This window comes from Anas platyrhynchos, chromosome 1 (genome assembly GCF_047663525.1).
Source record: "Anas platyrhynchos isolate ZD024472 breed Pekin duck chromosome 1, IASCAAS_PekinDuck_T2T, whole genome shotgun sequence".
Taxonomy (NCBI): Eukaryota; Metazoa; Chordata; class Aves; order Anseriformes; family Anatidae; genus Anas; species Anas platyrhynchos.
The window spans coordinates 203,120,682-203,141,319 of record NC_092587.1 but is presented as its reverse complement, the minus strand read 5'-3'; the positions used below and the strand labels follow the sequence as shown (position 1 = coordinate 203,141,319).

The window sequence follows — 20,638 nt, the reverse complement described above, 5'->3', positions numbered from 1 at the left end:
TCAACATCTAGCTCAGCTGTTAGAACTGATTAAGCAGGTGGTCTGAATGTAATACTTAATCACCTAATTCATAATATGGAATATCAAGCTTCAAAACCAGACAAAGCTGTTGTGTTGCTAAGTGGGAAGAAATACAGAAGAAGCACAACCTTATTCACATTGTTTTACTAAATTATGGTACAAGTCAATAGTGCCCCAATAATGTTTAAGCCAAATTTTAGCTCATTGTATCTTTTACCACACATAAACACAATTAAAGAAATTATCAAACAAATAGAGCTGCCATTTAAAAGGACCTGATGTGAATTTGATGCAAATTCTGCATCCAAAATGTATTGTATATCTTTAAATGACAAGTATGCTTTCTACCACTCTATAGAAATATTCATATGATATTGCAAGGCCTTCAGAGCATTACTTTTGCAAAGGAATAAAACTCTGCATCACTCTGATTTTTTTTTTCCTCCTGAAATTCATTATTTCCAGGTGGACCCTGGTGTTATAACCATCTCTTGAGCAGGTCGACACAATTCTGTATAATTGTTGCAAAAACACCTGGACTATAACTATGTGATGTTACACCCTGGTTTGGGTCAAAAAAATCATGGTCAAGAAAACCTGCCTTTAGACATATTTATCTGAGGATGAGTAACTTCTAAATTTTTGAACTTAATTTTAAATGTCACAAACAAGCTGCCTTTCAGGTCAGCACCCAGATAATTTTCTCTTGTTTTGTGAAGAATGGATATGACAACATTTAGCATTTTGGGTAAGGTAGGATGTAACTGAGGGACTGATTTCACTTCTAGGTTGAATATCTGGTAGGTGAGGAAGGAAAAAGTATAAGCTATGTGTATTGTGATAATTTTTTACTTTTTTGGGGGGGTCAGATATTTCAAGAACACCTTGATGTGACACTTTGAAACAGGAAGATAAAATATAAATAATTAAACAAACAATGTAGAATTCAGACAAGAAGAAAAAAAAAAGATATAATACTATATAATACATATATAATGTGGCCAGAATGTTTGTGAACTTGAGAACAGGCAAAGGATGTCTGAAGCAATTTCATTACAAACAGAATGTCCTCTGTATATCTGGAAGAAACAGACATACAGTAAATGCTATAAAGAATTCACACATCATCTGGTGGAATAAACATCCAGACTTTTTATTTCTGATATTTTAAGTTTTGGCCCATCTCAATTAAAATCGGTTAGAAGTCAATTTCACAGCTGTTGGTTTTTAAGATCTCACAAAAATGATAATTCTCTGCTAGGCAATAATTTACTTCAGTACAGTCGTTCTCAGGATAAAGATGACACATTTTAAGTCTCTCTCTCTCTGTCTCCCTCTTTTTCTCCTTCTCCCTCCCACCCTTTTCACATCCATGTCTCTGTAATACAGGGCTGGGAAAGGACAGTGGTCCTTCTATGGGGAGGAAGAAGTTTACAGATCTGTTCAACTCACCTACAGCCACATCTCACTGACTTTATCCCCGAGGTGATAAGGGTGTCTAAGGTGAACAGGAGCTGCCTTTGCCTTGTCCACTGAGATCTGAACCTTTCTTGTGCTTAAATTTTGCATACACTGAGTATCCCCGGTAAGAAATTCCTATGGGAAGACAAACCTGAGTGCAAATCATTCCAAGGCTGAAGCTTGAGAGCTTTCTATATGCAATCACCTTTTTCTTGTCTAAAATATTTGGACTATACCTACATTTTGAAACCTCTCCTAACCACTGACTTCTAAGGGATCAGAACAAGATTGGTCATTTGGTGGAAGTTGTTTTTCAAGTAAAGGTTGGAAAAATTGTGCTGGAAGCCTTAGACATATTTTCAAGTCAATCATTAAACCAGCCCTTCCCAAAGGGGTGGCCTTTAATGCATGTTTGGTTGCCAGTACATGTCTATTTAATAGATTGTATGTAATTTCTTTCAGATTTATTTGGCTTGCATTTGAGTGGATGGAATAGGAAATGAATTGGGTAATAGGCATTAACTAATGTGACTTGGAATGCTCAGGTAGGAGAATAACAGGGCAGAGGGATACACAGCCTTGGATTACAAGCCAAGGGCTACACCAGGACATGTGATTTGGCAGTGTGATACAGAACACCTCAGAAACATAGCCACAAGAGGGATGACATAAAGCTTCTGTTGTGTCTGTGAGAAATGTGGGAAGTTTTGCCCAGTATTAGTGGGTTTCATACTTATTTATTTATTTTTTTCCCTGAACAAATCTAAGCATAGCATCACAAAACCTGAGTACCAAAACATTTAGCCTACATGATATGTTACTCACTTCTGTTAAATCTTAAGCCTGTATTTTCTCTGGTGCAAAATTCACTGTATTTGTATAGTAACTAGCAAAATGATGCCTTGATCTCAATTAGATGTTAATATTATATGCATGATCATCTTTAATAACCATAATCTACAGAGGCCTGACAAAGTGTCATGTAAAGAAGAGCCTGGATTTAGCTAATTCTTGATAAACATGTTTCCATACTATCAATACAATTCCATACCATTCCATAGCTCTAAACATTATCCCAGTTTACTCTTCTTCTCCTAAAGACCACGATTTCAACAGCAATGAATTAACACAGCTCCCACATAGCCAGTAGGATTATGCATATAAGAAACTAACTCGTAATATTTGAAGCACATACATTTTCTTCAGAATTATTTCCACATATTTTCCTCAATGATTGGCTTCCATTAATTTTTACGTATGAGATTAAAGTAGATCACATGCCATCTGCCTTCAACCTTACTCTCCATTACCTAAGTTTGACAAGGTTATGTTTGAAGCTGCCTACAGTTGTAATTAGTGTATTCCCAGTAATCAACCCAACATGGAGATAGCCTTTGTTTTATTATGTACAGCATTCTGCACATCAGATTAATTTGATGCAAATTACCAATTACTGTATCCCAGTGTAACATTCACAAAGTACTTTTGGGTGGTGAGATATGAATGGTACTACAAAAACATTTTTCATTTATTCCTGATGTGGATGAACATGACTCAACTGTAGGCCACTGCTAAATTAAAAATAATAATAAAAAAAAATGCTGTTTCAAAGAGTCAAACATCTGCCCAATTCCAAAGGGCATCATCAGAGCACTTAAACAAAAACACAGCAGGGAATTTAATCATGAGAAAACTGAAGCGAAAGAAGATTTTGTATGGGCACAGCTAGTTTTAGTTCTTTCAAGGCAAAAATAAAGGGGTCAGAGAGATCAAGAGGTCACCTATTCATGGGTTAAAAAAAAAAAAAAGAACAAAAAGAACTTTTCTATAGTCTACTATGCAGTGTTAGGAAATGTCCAGATCAGGGTTTCCCCACCCTGTATTCTACCCACCTTGAAGAATAAAGAAAACAAAATCCTTGGGCTTCAACCTCCCAGCCGGCTTTTATCATAATCCATATTATTCGCAAAATAGACTGGAGGTGACTTATGTGGTGACCTCTCACCACAATTCAAAACGAGTCTTAATGAACTAGGGTAATTCATTCCTCCGGCAGAGCTTATGAGATAAGGCAAGACCGCACTGGTGGGCTCAGCAGACTGAAATGTTAATCTTTTGTAGTCTCTGCTCCGGAGGACCCCCAGGTCAAATCCTGGTGCTGCTGAGAAGTAGCAGTGCCTTTGTTTGGAGCTGCAGAAGCATGGTTCTTGATTTCAGTGTTACTATTCACTTTGCAGAATAGAGTGTGTGTGTGTAAGTAAAAACAGCCCGTAAAGTTATTTATAACCATACAACAGAACTATCTGTTGAAAGGCAGAGAACAAAGGCTTTAAAAAAAGAGAGAGAGTTTAAGGAGGCTGAAATAAAAAAACGACAATAAAGTTGTGCTCCCAACCGGCATTTGAGGTCATTGTTCTCCTCTCTGGGTCATTAAAAATCCACTGTGCCATTGCTTCAAGTGTTAGCTGGAAAGAAACCCCAAGTGAAATGGCTTTGATTATTCATTACAAAACAGGAATGCGTTTCCTTTCATCCTCCAGTAGCAGCAGCAAAATATGGCTTACCTTATGAAATGCAATGGCATGTAAACATCTCTCATTTTCTCCCTGTCCTTCTCCTAGACAAGCTAGCTGCCCATCTACTCCAGTGAATAGAGGAACCACTGCTATTCCCTATGTAGCATCAGTAAAAAAAAGGTGTCAAGAAGGAAAAGTATTTGGCATTGGAAAAGTAATGAGAGGGGAATTGAACTAAAGATCCCAGATTACAAACTCTTGCACTTGTCCTAATCTACCTGCTTTTACCTTTCTTTCTCTTGACTTTGGCAGGCTTTCCAGGCAGCAAAATTAATGAGAAAGTCCTTGGACCATGGAGTAAAAAAAAAATAAATAATAATAACAGGAGTGAAAAAGGGAAAGTTAGAAACTGAGCCTGACTCTAAGGGGAAGTGTTAGAAAGAGAAATTTAGGAGACCTACTGGGAAAGGAGAATAGATGTAAGGTTAAAAAAAAAAAAGCCTGATTATATAGCTTGCCATTGTCCATCTCTTTGTCAAGGGGAGAGCAAGACAGCAGACTACTGGAAAATGATGTTTGGGTGGGGAACATACACCTGTGAATGGCTCATAGTACATCCTGAACATGGCATACTGGAGCCAGAAAATCAGGGAAAAAAATGTTTCTCTGAGGTCACAGACTCTGCTTGACTTCCATGAGGTCAAGACGTTGGTCTGTATATTCTCCCTGATGTGATGGTTCTGTGTGACGGGAGACAATTCACTCTACTGGCACATTTTCTGAATTTGCTGGGAAATGAGTTACATTGATGACTACAGGTGGCCTTTTGTGTTTGTAGTCAGGAATGATTATATTGCCCTGTTTTGGAGAACTGTTTTGAGATCTTCTCCTTATTGGTGAACATGAATACTAATTTTGATTGTTAGATATCTGTAGTACCTGTTTTTTAATTACAGCTGCCAGATAGAAGATTTGGGGACCTTATTCAAATGCTTAGTTTCCAAACCGGCCAACTTTCCTTTAATTTTCCTTAAACTTTTTTTTTTTTTTCATTTTATTTTTAGTGTATTTTGTTGTTCGTAGAATCATAGAATCATAGAAACACAAGGTTGGAAAGGACTTGTTCTTATTTATTTATTTTTTCTTGTTTTGTTTTGTTTTAAGGATGAAATTTTACTTTATTGACACACTTTACAGTAGCACAAGACAACTAACACTTTTTGGTTTTTAATTCTTCTTATCTTCTCCCAAAGTGGATGTCTAAGGCTTAATTAATTAAATATTTTATAGTAGTTAGAGACCCTCAGATTAAAAAAAAAAAAAAAGCAATACATCTCCCACCTCTCCCACCTGCATTTCTAACTCAGAAAACCCTTTATTTGGGCTGTTTCAAATTTCATCAGAAGAGAAATGCCTGTGAAAAGAGATGCAGGAAGACTGCTTCTGAGACCCTCTCAGTGTTATGTACTGTGAAATGTCCTTCCTTATATTTTCATTTTTTTCCTTCTCCCATGTTGAAGTAGAGACCTTCTGGATCTGAGTAGAGACCTTTTGGATACCGAGCCATGTAAAACACCATTCACTGCTGTGAAAACTACCCTATTTTCAGATGAATGTTGTCAACTCACCTGCACAGTATTATTATTATTGTTGTTGTTATTGTTGTTGTTGTTGTCATTGTTATTAACAGTGCTGGTAGCAGTAGTAGTAGTAATAGTGGTGGTGGTGGTAGTACTATTTTTAGAAGTAGACTTTTAGAGGTAGTAGTATTTTTAGAAGTAGTAGGTGACCTAATGCACCTGTGTGTGTGTGTGTGTATGTTATACAGAATGATAAGAACAATTTTCCCCTTAACTTCCATACTTCTTTCCATTCAAGTTAATTTCTGCAAAGGGGAAAGGAGAGACAAGCTGTCGTTTCTGTAAAGGTGAGTATTCTGGGATGGGTTTTGGGCAAGGCTAAATGCTATATCACACCAGAGAGACCACAGGGCCCTTCCTCATTAGAATTCTCAGTAAATTGCTATGATTTCTCACACAGATGCCTGGGATGGGGAACTAGGGCAATGAATATAAGTACCATGACAGAAGCCAAAAGGAACTTGCCTCCAGGAAAAAAAAAAAAAAAAAAGAAAAATCCCACCAAATGTAATGTCAATCATTTAAAGTCAGTACATCTTGAAGACTCCCTGTTCCCTTGCACAAATCCATGAGAGCTGTGTGTGCCAGTGACAAGTATAATCAAGATGTTTATCTCTTCCTTAGTCTTTTTCCCCTCTTATTATTATTTCTGTTTATATTCAGCTGCACAGCAAACACACTTTTTCTCAAGCTTGAGCTTACAGCCATTTCATGAACAGAAACAACTGGAAATTGCATCTGAGTGCCTGTATTAAGAGGGCTCCTCCTTTTACTTCTGGGTAATTAAAGCTACTTATGGTTAGATTTTGTGCAGCAGCAAGAAGGCATGGTTTCAACAAGTTGATGATTATTTTCTTTTTCAGCCAAGCATTTGAAGAATATTTCCACTGTGAAAGCAACTCACGTCAATGAAAGCTAGTCATCTGAGTTTGAAGAATATTGCTTCTCCAAAGGCTTCATTCCTATAAAACTATAGGGAAAGATTTTTCTTCTTCTTTTTTATTACCTTCCTTAAATTGGATCACTAATGACTTTTACCAAAAAAAAAAAAAAAAAAGAGAGACAGACAGACAGCAGACAGATGCAGACACAGACACAGAAAGACAAAGAAAGGGAAAAAGAAATGAGAATATGTGCTGCGAAGTAATATACTTGGGGAGCTTAAATAAAATATACAACAACATTATCTCAGAGTAATACCCTATAATTTTATTCATTCCTTTATTTCCTATGAGTTTGTATATTACAATCCACTAAACCAAAAGGCTAGATCACTCAGCTACCTAGATATCTTGTAAGTCTACTTAGCCAAGGGTGAAATTAATTGAAATTCAGTGGTGATATGCTGATTTACAAGCAGAGGATCTCTCAGAGTACCATAAAAGTCTCTTTTGCTTTTCAATGGATGAGTGGTTAGATTTAGATTAGAGAACTTATATAAACACAAAAAGATAAACCATTCCCATAGCCTTTTCTCAGATCATAAAAATAATCGGATGCAGGGTTAGCTTTCTAAAAAGAACAATCTACAGAAGGAAAAATAAAGGAGCATCTTAAGCTGCTGTCACCGCGTTCTGAAGTGCCCACACAATAGGTTCACTTCAGAGTGAAACCAGTTCTCCTTTTGGTTCATTGGATGACATTGTCCGACGGGCAGCTTTGCTCTTTGCAAATAACGGTTCAGAAATCCTGACTGAAAGGTTCAGAGCTGGATGGAGAAGACAATCATTCATCCGTTCCACGATCACAAAATCTGTGCTCTTGTGTGGCTTCTGAGCAAAGAAGTACACTGAAAACCAGGATGTGAGAAGGGCTGCTTGCTCCCAGCACAAGTGTCTGAACTTGGGCCCCCAGAAGTATTTAACCAGAAATTTGCCTAGAGGGTCTTGTTGCCATTTGTCTTTTCTGCTTTCCTCTGTCACCGAAAGGGATTCTTTTTGAAGAGTGATTGCTATCTGTCACCATTCCCCTTAAGGTGAACCTTTATGCCCTTTCAACAGCATTGACTGGAGATCAGAAACTAAAATAAAAGAAAGAAGAGGGAAAACACCTCCGGCAGGAAGTGTTGGGTGTCCAGGAGCAAACCTGGGTCTCACTGATTGATCAGTTATTGAAAACACATTCCTGGCTAACACATGGAGGCAAGAGCCAGAGTTTTTACAGCTTTGGCAGGGATGCCTTTGTGCTTTGAGTAGCAGGCATCTCCAGATAGCAGGTCCTTGTATGAGCAGAGGCCTCACATCTTTTTGGATGCTGACCCCGAAAGTGAGATGCTAACTGTGCCTTTCTGCCCACCCATCTACTCCCCCATGCTCAAGCACCATGGTGGGAAACACTACTCATGCCAGCAGGGTAGTGTAGATGTTGGGGGCTTAGACCACAGGTGTCTTGAAGTGAGAAGTCAGGTTAGGCCAAAATGTTTTTCCCAAAGATAAAAGATATAATTAGGAAAAAAAAAAAAAAAAAAAAAAAAAAAAAAAGCTTTGAGCATTAAATCCGTTCTGTTATTCATACCTAAGGCCCTTTCTCAGTTAAAAAAAAAAAAAAAAAAAAAAAAAAGTTCAATTAGGTTTCCCTTGTCTAAAGGCTATTAAAAAGACGAATAAAGCCAGCAGGACTTTGTCTAATGTCTCCAACTGACTGACCTCACTAGCAAAATGAAGTTTTGTCCATGAGCAGCATTGTAGAGATCAGCTAAGAATGATGATCTAGAAGCTGTAAATTTCATGAAGCACCAGTAATAAGTAAAAACATGTTTTCACTACAAAACCGCAAAACGGCTGCAAGAAAGAGGCATTGCTGCCTGATGTTCTGATCTCAGATAGACTTAGCACTAGCATTGTTAATTCACGCTCCCAGTCAGCATATGAGCTGGAGCAGCTGAAAGTGTGTTGTATCACCACGCTCCTTAGAGGCAAGATAACCAGCACAAAATGTTCCCTTCCTCCCTCAGGTCCCCCCTGCTGTATTTAGGAGCCAGTCCAGTGTGTTCCCTTGCTCACTAAATTGCCACTTAGAAGAAGACACTGTTAAACATGGTCACCTCTGGTGATCTGCCCTCTGCACAGTGATGAAGTCATCAGGGGGCCACTAGATAAGCCAACTAAAGAGGGTCAAGAAGGCTGTCCTCTACTTGATAGCAGCATCTTAATAGCTTTCTAAAAACAGTGGGCCATCAAGTACCCAGACAATTTAATTTCACTTCTCAGTTGGAAAATAAGTACAGTAGTTGCTTCCATTCAGAAAAGAGAGGAAGAAAGATAACTCTTCTGCCCATTGACTCATTTATTTATTTGTTTCCTGTGTTTGCTTCAATATACAGTGAAATAGAAACTTTTAGGAAGTTTTCTAAGTGATATGTGATGACACTTTCCTCTAACAGCAGTATGTTCCTTGACACTTTTGTAAACTCTTAGGGTGCTTGCTCATCTTGTGATGCTGTAGGGAATGTCTAGGCAATATTCAGAGGTGATAGTCCTGTGTGACTGAATTTCTGTTATTCTACCTGGTAGTACTAAAGCTAATAATGTTGATGTATGGATTTGGGCACAAATGTCTCTTCAAGCCTTTGAAGAAGTCCCATAATTAATTAGTTTTCAAACTTGGTATACACTGCAATAAAGTGAGAGCAACTCAGTCTTTCATCATTTCTTGCAGACTTGGGCAGACACTGACAATCATGCAAAATCAGTGTTACAATATCTCCTGTAATGATTGGTTAAATAAAAATCTGGCAATGTCCAGCTCTTCCCAGCTTCATCATAAATGGTTCAGGTCAGACATACTTCCATTTTGTTGTTAATTGGATTGAAATTATACTTCATTATCCAAATGACAGTGTTGGGAGTTTTGTATATATATATTTGTGTGCGTGTGTGCATCTTTTAAAAATTTGCCAAGTGATTTAGATGAAGCAGAGATTTGTTTTCTGCTCTGCTCAGTGTTCATCGCAGTAGGTCTGCAGTCTCAGAGTACAACATCCCAGCCACAAGAATCCCAATGAATGGTGTGAAATTAATGTGGATTGGAACCAGAGCAACAAACAGCCTGGAATGGCAAGAGCAAACCTGTGGTTTATGTGCCAAATTTGGAATACTTTGCATAGAGTGGCATATGGTGGTTTTCTTTGGTCCAATGCTGCACTTTAGGCATCACTTTCATCTGTCCACATCTCTTCAGTCCTGCATATTAGCTTCCATAAGCTGAAGACATGCCTTTAAGTCTCCAGCTTCATGAAGAAGACTCCACCGGTGCTGGATTATATGCTCTTAACCACAATGAAAATATGTACCTTGATAGAAACTTTTTGACTAGTCAACAAATGTTTGCAAAGTCCTCAAACAACTTAAATGACTAAAAATAATTATTGATTATTAGGGGGATCAGAATGGTCTCTTCCAGCTTTCTAATCTACACTACATCTTTTTAAGATCTCTGAGTGTGAATGCTTTCAAATAAATAAAGATGGTCTGGGAATTCCTTAAAGTGCTCCCAACAATGTCATACTAGCAGAGTCTTTTATATTCTGTGCGACTTTCCAGGCAGAAATCTCATCAAGGTACCAAATTAAACTGTCATGCTGCTCTGTGACTCCTGAACTACTGGCACGCCCCAGCTGTAGTTCATGTTATTAATAACAACAAGTTGTTGGGAAAAGAGTTTCCAGGTCATATTGTAAAGGCATCTAATTAGTAACAACAAATGACAGATTTCCTTTAAAGTTCAGGAAATAACCAGCTGTGCCAAAAATGATGCAAAAACTAGACAGCCATACCTAAGACCTATTTTTGTACAGTCATACCTCACTAAGTCCCATCTCAAAAGCCAAACCAAAGTATCTGCAGAGAGTCTTAAGCATCCAAATGCTTCATTTTCTAGACAGGAATGAGTTGCAGGCAGCATAACAGGAGAATGAATAAATAATACAGGTCACAGTGGATCATTATTGTTAATCTATAATAACTAACTAACCAAACATAATGTAAAGGTTAAACTTCCAGAGCTGATGAGATATTGCTAATGGGGTCACATGACCAAATTAAGACCACCAAGCTTATATCCTAGATTCTCTCTTTAACCTTTGGAGAAGAAGAGGCAATGTTACAGCACGGTTCATTACATCTTAAAGGAGACATCTGCAAGAGCTGAGACCAATCACTCCTTTAATAATGCCTCTTAGCACTAAGTACATATACAGCCCAAGGTGCCTAGCTTAGACAGAGACACCTAAGCTTAAATGAGATGAATCCCAGCCTTTGAGAATAAAGGTCATGTAAAACAGGTAGACAGGTGGAAGGATGCATTACACATGAATCAGGTAGATAAGTTTGATGACCAAAATATCACGTGTCTCCCTCAGTTGTCACCGCTTCATTTGCAGGGGTAACCAGAAAACACCATTGGATTTTCTACTATTTTTAGCTTGGTTTATTTTACCTACCTGGTAGCAATTTTCTATAATGAAGTGTGATCTACAGTGCTTTGGAACTTACCTCTCAGTCTCCAGGGGCAGGGCATACATCTAGAATTTGTATGACGTCTCCCCGGATAAGTACCAAGGAGGTTACCTACATCCTACGAGTGCAACAAGCTCAAGTTTGAGGCCAGAAATGGATTTAAGCCATACAAGGAAATAGTTGTATCAGTCTGCAACAGGCGAGTTTCACCTGAAGAGCCTCAGCAAAAGGATTCGGAGATGCACAGGTTCTGTGGCCAGAGGGATCTCTCATCAGCCCTTCTCAATACACAGACAAAACAGCTATTCCCAGGAGGTGGATTAAGCTTTTTCAAAAGATAGCTAATCTTGTTTTATAGAACCAGAATGACGATGAGTCTGCCACCTTTCCTGGTAAGGTGTTGCAATGCTTAATTACCCTCTCTGCTAGGAAATTGCACATTCCTTCAAGGTTGAATTTGTTTAACTCCTTCTTCTAGCCAATGAATCTTGTTGCTGCTTTAGTTTGCAATACTAAAAAGGCCTTCCTGTCTAAAAGTTTATCTAGGCATTGGTGTCTGTATACTTAAACCAAATCCCTGTCAACCCGCACTTTGATATAAACAGCAGACGGTGAACTCCTTAACCTCTACACCACAGAGTCTGTCTCTCTGATATTATTTTTGAGCTTCCTCTCAATTATCTGAAGCTTTCCTGTAGTGTTCTCCAACTTGGTGGAAGAGAGACAGGACAGGATAACTGCAGGGCAAACCTGGGCTTGGCACACATGTGGAGTGCCAGTGAGTCCAGCAATGTTTGACCCTTGCCATCTTGAGCCTTTTCTACACAAATCTAACTAATCATACTAATTTTCTCTCTGAATTACAGTTTTAATCTTCTTCCTCGTATATACAAAGTCTCTAATCAACTCTATTTTCAACAATTTTCATCATTTCTCTGCTACTTCTGTTGCATCTATCTGAAGTTAATACTGAACACATGCAGAATTATGCCATAATTTCACTATTTTTTATCTAGTATTCTGTATCTCTGGCAAACATACAGTGTAATAATTTGACTGCTTTTTTGACTTCCTTCAGCCTATTGTGGTAGAAGTTTTCACTTAACTTGTGCAACTGGAACCAACTCCCTTCACAGTGGGTGCTCTGTAGGCAGCACAGAACACAGAAAACAGATAATAGATGAGGAAAAATGAGAAAAAAGTGCAATCAGCCTTTATACTGTTAAAGAGTTTTGAAGTTTAGCCTTCTTTACAACTACAGTTATGATATTCAGGGGCAGGGACTGTAGAAATGATACATCTCAGCATAAATACCAGTGTGGACTGAAGATGGGAAGAAGACAGGATTTTGCATAAGAAGGGGATGTCCATTCTAGTGCTTTGTTGTTGTTGTTGTTGTTGTTTTTCCTACTCACATGAGAAAGGGGGGAAAAAGAGAGAGAAAAAAAATAATAAAAAAATGAAGAATTATTCATCAGCTCAGGTGAGATTACATCTGCAAAATCTGCACAGTAGCAATTCCCAGGAAGAACTGGCAGCAACACAAACCTGACTGGGGCCCTCCAGCCCTAATCAGTTCCACAGCGCTGTGCCTTGCAGGAGCAAAGCTGTGATTGCTGTGATGGATGATTCCCCAACTGCTGCTACAGACACTGTGAGAAGGGCTTCAGAAAGGCAGGGTCTGGCAAGGGGAGGGATGAAAAAGGAGAGAATGGATAATATATATATATATATATATATACACACACACACACACACATATATATATATATATAATACCTAAAGAAGGCAGGCAGAAGGACTGATAAGTAAGTAGGGTTACAGGTTATAACTGGCAAAGGAATGCTTCCACGTCAGGACATGAATAGGCATCTGTTTACAAAAGAGGAAGAGGGAGAAGAGGAAAGAAAGGGTGGGAAGGATAGGCTGACAGTGGAAATGGACTATAAATACCTGGACAGCAGAAAGGGTGATGTTTGTGAAAAAGGTACCACTCCTGGAAGGTCATGAGTAAATAGTAAAAGTGATAAACACAAATTCTGGATACCTAGATTTGGTAAGAATAATTTACCATCAGACAAACAAGAAATTAAGAGCTGGTAGTAAAGGTGCATTTAAGAAAAAAAGATGTAGCTTCTCTCTTTAGTCTACCAATGCCTTTGCCAATGTGTAGCTTTGGGCAAGCTGTTTTAATATTGTCTCAGTTCTGTTTTGCATAAATGATAACCATACCAGGAAGTTTATAGACATTATTTATGTCCATGCAAGAGCATTTTGAAAGACCTTACAGTTTATGTTATAGGATAATTAGGCATCACAATAGCCTTGTTAATAAATTGTATCATCGTTGTTTTTAAAGAAAGGGAAAGTAAAACACAAGAAATCTAAGATATTTATCATCCATGCACATGTTAAACTCAATAGTTCAAGGCTCCTAATAGATTGCGTGCCTATTCTTCAGCAGTTCATTGCAGTAACATGCAAACAGGATCTTCCTATAGTGGGATTCTGGCCTTAATTTTAAAAATGCCAAGAATGTAAAATAGTAATTTCTGTAGATCTAATGCAAGAGATTGCATTCTGACACAGCTTCTTTTTTAGTGTCTTCAAAAACCACCACCTTCCTCAGAAGCTAAACCAGCCTAGATTTCAGCTGTGCCTCTGCAGCACTCCCAGAGCTTGCCTGACCCTAAAAAGCCAGCCCTCCATGTCCACATTTCCAAGGCAGACAGTAGGAATTGCTCAGCCTTGTTGCTGAGCCCTCTTATGAGTGTTTCTGTGCTGTCTCATCTTCCTGTAGTTTTTTTTTTTTGTTGTTGTTTTTTTTTCAGATTTTCTTGCTGGTGCAGACTGCATATCACACATGAAGACTAATATGGGTGAAGGTGAGTCGCCTAACATACGTCTAATATACTTATGCCATCACGTCCCCTAATAATTTCCCCACCCAGACTTCCAAGCCGCTAATACAGGGTGTGGGATTGTGCTCTCTCTGTATGCTAAAGCACAATGGAAAGACACCGAGCAGGCTGTTTAACGAAGATCCCAATTATGAGCACCAGGATGTCATCTCTAATAAGGCAGGAAGCAAATCGCCTCCCTTTCCCTTGCCACTCACTGCATGCCAAATCACCTGCTTTTGTGTACACACACACTGGGCACCACTTGTCTTAATGACACAGACGGTGAAAACTTATGCTGCTCTCAGGTAATGCACATTAAAGGGATTTTATCTGCTGCAAATAAAAAGGGATTTTACCATCTTCTTAGTATTTTTAAAAAGTTCTTCCATTAAAAAAAAAAAAAGTGCTTGATTTACTGGCATTAAATAAAGAAAAGATCTGGAGAAGCATCTATCTATCCTTCTATCTATCTATCATTAGATGTAATTTAATACTTAATGACATTTGTGATCATCATGCCATGCTTGTAATTGAAAATGAATAATTGAAATTCCAATTACCACAGGGGTCAACGTAAGGGGAATTCGTATAGTAACTTGCTAGGCAATAGCCTAAATTTGCAGTCATGTTAGGACTGCAAACAGTGTGTCTCATTCTTCAATTATTTATTGGGAAATGTCGTCTTAATTTCTCTTGGCTATTTCTGTGAACAGTCAGTGCATTGTCCAGAAAGACAGAAAATCTAGGCTTCATCACGCTTATTCAGCATCTAGCTGAAAAGTCCAGGATCAGCACTCCTGGGGGGCTTGCCATTGACATCTATTCGTATCAGAGCACCTGAAGATACCACCAGCAGATCAAATGAATTTCAATACAGACCATGTATCTTTCAACACGGGCTCTATGCAAGAAAGCATAGAGCCGCACAAAGACCAACAGTAGATGATAGGAATAGAGCTAGCCCTAAATAATCAATTCTGGGCTTCAAACAACATCCAGTGGCAAATCATCAACATAACAAAAGAGACTCATTTTCAGCCCATTAGCTGCTTGCAGTACAAGGAACTTTTCTGGCTTTCTCAGAAATTTGATCCCCTAATGACTGCAGAAAGGGCATCAGGACAGAAAATAATTACAGTCTGTCAGACAGTCTGGCATTCAACCTTCCACATGGTCCAGCAGACGGTGTCAAAGATTTGACCTCAAGGGGTTTTAAAGCACATTGTCAGAAAATACTCATCTAAATGGTCTACAGAGCATCCTACAGCTGATCAATGTCTTAAGTGAGCAATACTTAGCAGCTGGAATGTGTTTGATTAGTACATCTAACCCCTGATTGATTGGTATTCTAAATTATTAATTGCCTTGTTCGTGGGGGAATGGAATGAAACTTTAATAAGTGACAAGGATCTCAGCGTCTCTGCAGCAGGCTACAAGGATGTTAGCTCTGCTTTTCACAAGTCAACTTAAAGCTCACATATGAAGCTACCTGAATTTCCAGCCAGAGTTGCAGAATTTCATTTCTTTGCTAATATCAGTTTTAAACCCAAGAATTTCACTTACTGGCCATTTCCCTTAAATTTGCTTCACTTCTGGGAATTTTACATATCACTCACTTTCATTTATCTTTTAACCTAGCAGATCTTTTTAGAAAGGTGCAAAGGTTTTAGGCATTAATCCTCAAACCTGTGTCTTTAAAAAGAGCCATGAATACAATGTATATTCATATATATAGAGATATTATTTATAGGATGCACATCCCAAATTAGACATCAGAGTCAGAGCTAGTGTCCCTTGGCTTTTCTTTACAGCCAGTGGAAACAGGAACATCCAGAAGGTGAATGATCTGATCTGCCTTAAGACCTTTAAAAGCAGAGGTTTGTACAGTGACTTCCACCCTGTATATTAGGTTTTGTATGCCTAGATTAATCACATAGTGCTTTTGCTCAAGAAACTGGGGAGTGATTTTGATAATCTGTTGCAGATGCAGGCTCACAGATAGAAAGGGACTTGCTGCTTACGTTAACCAGCTCCTGCAGGAGGTTGATATACATTCCTTTGTTAATAAAATCTCAGGGACTGATTATTTCTGAAACCATTGAAATTTGGGCATATCCTGGCATGAAATGCAAGCAAGCTGGACTGGAACAATTTATATCACCTTTCTATTAGGCACAACCCAGGCTACAGGGTGGGAGAGAACTGGGCCACTGTCTAGTCCTCACCCATTCTATATATTGATTTTTGATCCTGTCTGGAAAAAAAATAAAAAATCTCACTTTTTGCAACGAGGGAATCCCTTTCCTGTGGGGAAGGGGTCTCTCAGATCCTTTCCCTTCCCTGGTAGCATTGAGTACCATCACTTACAACCTCAGTCTACTGCACGCTCTCTCATGAAGACCTAGATTCACCTGGGCAGCAATTAAAAAAAAAAATAAAATTCCTAAATATTCCTAAATATCTGCACCTTAGGACATGTATTAGTTCTCTTCCCCACGTGGCACAAAGTTATCCTGACCTTGTCTGGATCTCTTGGCAAGGCTGATGTCCTGGATCAGAGGCACAAAAAAACAGCCTCTCCACCAGGGCACACAGGTCCTGGTATTTCAAAGAGACTTAAGGATTTTATGGAATTTGCCCTGAAGTGCTTCTCACTGTAATACCCATAACTCACTCACAAAAGGAATGGTGCTCTCTGTCTTTCTCAAAGGAGCTGCTGGTGATGATTTGCACTCTCCTATCATTTTTTCCCAGAACACACCAATGTCCATTCTTAGTGATGATTTGAAATGTCAGGCTCTTTTCCTTCTATTGTTTCTAGAGATAAGACCTGTCTTTTGCATGGCTCACACAGGTGGATTTTTTTTGGCTGAAGAGGAAGAGCCATCCTTTTTTTTTTTTTCTTGGGGATATCTACGCCACTGCAGGAGGTACAGCATGGCCAAGCAGAGCTCTGGTCCCCCATGCTGAGGAGCCCCTCCCACTGCTGACCCGTAGCATAAGAGAAGGAATTCTGTTATATTGCAGTCTCAATTTTACAATCTTTTTGAGTACACACATTAATGCTTTAAAATGATCTTCATGATGTTTGAGTCTGTGCATTTTCGGTCAGCACTGCCACATTGCCGGGCAGGTCACAATGTTGTTATTAGCATCAGATTTATAAGGACCATCATCATTGACTTTCAGTGGGTGAAGTGTCCTTGGAGAGGCTCTTTAAACAAACCTGTTTTCAGCTTATGGACCAGACCATCATTACCTCTCTCGCCAACCAAAGAATGTGTGTTTACACAAGAGGAGGCCATGGGTCAGAGGCAGAGAGCAGAAGCACAGACAGTGCAAATCAATATTTTTAGATAGTTTACTCTTAAATAAACTGTAAGACCAGGTCCAGCTGGTTTGTATCAGATTCACCACACTTGGTATCAATGGAAGAAGGACAGTTTATTCATATGAGAGTTACAGGACTCAGCACAGTTATCTCAATAAACTTCTAGCTGGAAAACCTCACAGCTTCTTGGGGTAATCAGTTGCTCATTGAGTATATAGAAGAAGTATTCAGCTTCTTGGCTTACAAATAAAGCAAATAAAAAGTAATTTAGAAATCAGAGTAAAATAAATTATTTAAGTTCTTAGAGCCTTTGAGTGATCAGGATCTGGTGGGTGTCAGACAGGTCACAGCATTGGAAGGATCAGTATTACGATCAAGCAAAGCAATTCCTACATTTTCTGACTCTCAGCTTAGGGTCCTGCCTTCTGGATGCAGGGTCCCATCCCTCCTATGCACAGCAAAGACCAAAAAACAACAAGCCTGAGAACAGAGAAACTAAAACAGATGCCATCCCATTAGTTGACAACTTTAGGCAACCCCTTCCTAAACTGATGAAAGGTTGGCCATAATGGCTAGACAGGGTGAAAGAGTTGCCTGATCAATACTTCAGAGGGCAAAAAGAGTTTGAATCCAGCCCTAGGAACTGTCATGTGGAATAAAATTCCTGCCAGGCTTGGCAGCAATAATGTCAGAGTTGTTCACCTGTTTCCTTGTGAGCCATGTCCAGTTTTTGGACATGCATTTCCACGTGTATCCAACACAGCCTGAGGTGGGAACTAATGAAAGGTCAGTTTTTGACATGTGTTGATACACAGAGCACAGTTGCCTAGCACAGATGTTGCTTTGCACACATTTCTGCAGACTGGATTTGTAAGTCAACTGGGCCTTGGCTCAGCAACACTCACTCGGGAACTCCTCACTCCAGGCTCTGAATTTTGCCAATACCGTGCACAGCTTTCATGAATACATTAAATACCTATAGATCACCTACCTTCTGGGAGGATTAGCATAAGCCTTGTCTGATAACATAGCCAGAGAATTACAAAAATTCAATTTTTTTAACCAGTGAGGCTTACAATGAGGCTTTTTTTTTTTTTTAACCCTCCAAGCTCTCATGTTTTCTTCTTCCCTTCTTAGTTTGCAGATTATTTTGTAAGTTTTAGCCTTTTACTTACCTTTTCCTCATTGAAATATTCAGAATTGTTTGTGTTTACTATTTAAGATACAGAAACTCAAAGAAACAATCAAGTACCTGAAGGCTATATATTCTAAATAGTTCTATTCACCTTTCCCTTGAAAACCAAGACTCTTAAAACAACTTTTTAAAAATCAGAATGTTAAATGCCAATTCAAATGTTCTATTACATATTAGTCCTATGGGAATGTGATTAAATCACCTCACTTCAAATAAATCTAGACAAGGTATATATCTGATGGCTGAATTTTTAATTATTATTATTAGAAGAAAATATTTATGCTATAGTAGCATGCAAAATTCCAGGAGGAAATCACTATTATTACTACTTCAGCTCTCCAGCAGCAAGCATTCTCTATATCCATGTATAATAAGATATAGTCTTACACCACTTAGTTGAATTTAATAATCAAAATTTATTCCACAGAGGACACCTTATTGACTTCTGCTCTGCTGGCTTTTCTTCATTGCTTTCTGCATTATCTTTTCATTTCCCTCTTTTCCCTGTATATTTTCAGGGTAGCATCCCTGCACAGAGACCTGATTCAAGCTGTGACTTCAACCAGCATAAATTCATGCCTGAGGACACATTTTAGCTCAAGTTTAAAATAAAATAAGAATTCACTTCACTGCAAAATTAAAACAAATACGAAGCACTATCATTACTGTTTTAACTTACCTCAATTATATTCATTCGTTTATGCTACTAAAGGAGTTTTGCAAGACTCTGGCTTCATTACACTTTTTGATTCACGAGCTGAACTGAAAAAAAAATCAAAAAGGAGCAACTGTATCTTAGGTTGACCTGAATGAACTTTCTTGTTGTTTTTCTTTTCACTAACAAAGCAGCTGAAGAATTGGTAGATAGGAAAAAAAAAAAAAAAAAAAAGTAGGATCAACTGAAACATTTTGCTTGGACCTACATATCATGTTTTCCTTTGTGGAGGTTGAAGTTTTCCTTTGTACTACATTTTCTACATTTTTATTTCTTTAGGCCAACAGGCTTAAACTAACAGTTTCTACCATGCCACTGAAATCTTTTATGTCAATGTTTTTATAATTTTCATTTTTGCTTCTCTGGGGCAGAAAGCTGTTTAAATATGTGGGCATCACACATTATACAGGAAACAAACCACTGAAATATTTTACCCAGATCTATTTATGTGGCCATTTTACCATAAGATCTGGACATACCATCAACAGCAGCAATGAATTAAGGCTCACACAGACTCAGTGTAAATTCATCCTATGTACCTTTTGGCAAAGAAAGGATGAACTTACAGTAAGAGACTAGTCTCATTATACTTCCTCTGCAGCAATAATTTTTAACTTTTACTCCCTTGCAACCTCCTAGGAATTTCCCAGTGCAGCAGAACCTGTGTTTTCTGTATAAAAGTTCACTACAAATATAATGATATTTTTTCTTTGTTACCTTTCAAGTTCATGCACAGAATTAACAGAATCCCAGTTGTCTCCAGAAAGACAGCAGAGGATGTCACAAAAGAGGGAATGTCACTTAGGCTCTGCCCACATTCATGGCTTAAGAACTGAATTTCTTTGGTTGATCTAAGTTGAGAATCATTCAGCCCTCCTCAGTTTGAGTATCTATGACCTTTCAGTATCTCCCTCTCCTTCCAAGACACGGATGATGGTGTATCCCCTTGTTCACTACTCTTTTCTGCAGTAGCAAACAAACCTAACTTCTGCAAAAGAACTAGATCTAGGTTCAAAACACAGTTCCACAAGCAGAGGTGAGGAATGGTCTCTGCCAGTGCAGGAGTTAACCTCCTCCCTGTTGAGTGATCTCAGAACCAGTTTAAAGGCTGTGTAGAATGGGATGACCACTTTCCTTCTCATTGAGGTTTTTCACCTTTGCAGGCCATGATTTTGTGGCATGGTATTTAACAAACTACTCTGCAGCCTTGATTTCTCCCCAGGATTAGAGCTGCATGGTGGAGAAATCCCAGCAGGAGTGATGGAGCGAGATCAATGCAGACAATAACGGAACACATAACATAAACTTCAGTCCTCTCTGGATTCTATCCAAACTTACCCTGGACTCTTTTTCTAATCCCCAGAGCGAAGCAGACATTTTCAGGGCACATATTATTATGT

General features: G+C 38.6%; 1 protein-coding gene across 17 annotated transcripts in view; it reads right to left on the bottom strand.

Annotated features, from left to right (window-relative positions):
• The window catches only part of TENM4 (teneurin transmembrane protein 4), a 1,639,674-nt gene that overhangs the window by 458,610 nt on the left and 1,160,426 nt on the right, over positions 1–20,638 (bottom strand). For 3 of the 17 annotated variants that reach the window (XM_072032863.1, XM_072032868.1, XM_072032869.1), the window contains one exon: positions 19,203–19,285. The exons of the other annotated variants lie outside the window; for them this stretch is intronic. The gene's annotated coding sequence lies outside the window, so the exon portion shown is untranslated. The remainder of the gene's footprint in view (positions 1–19,202; positions 19,286–20,638) is intronic. 17 annotated transcript variants of the gene reach the window in all.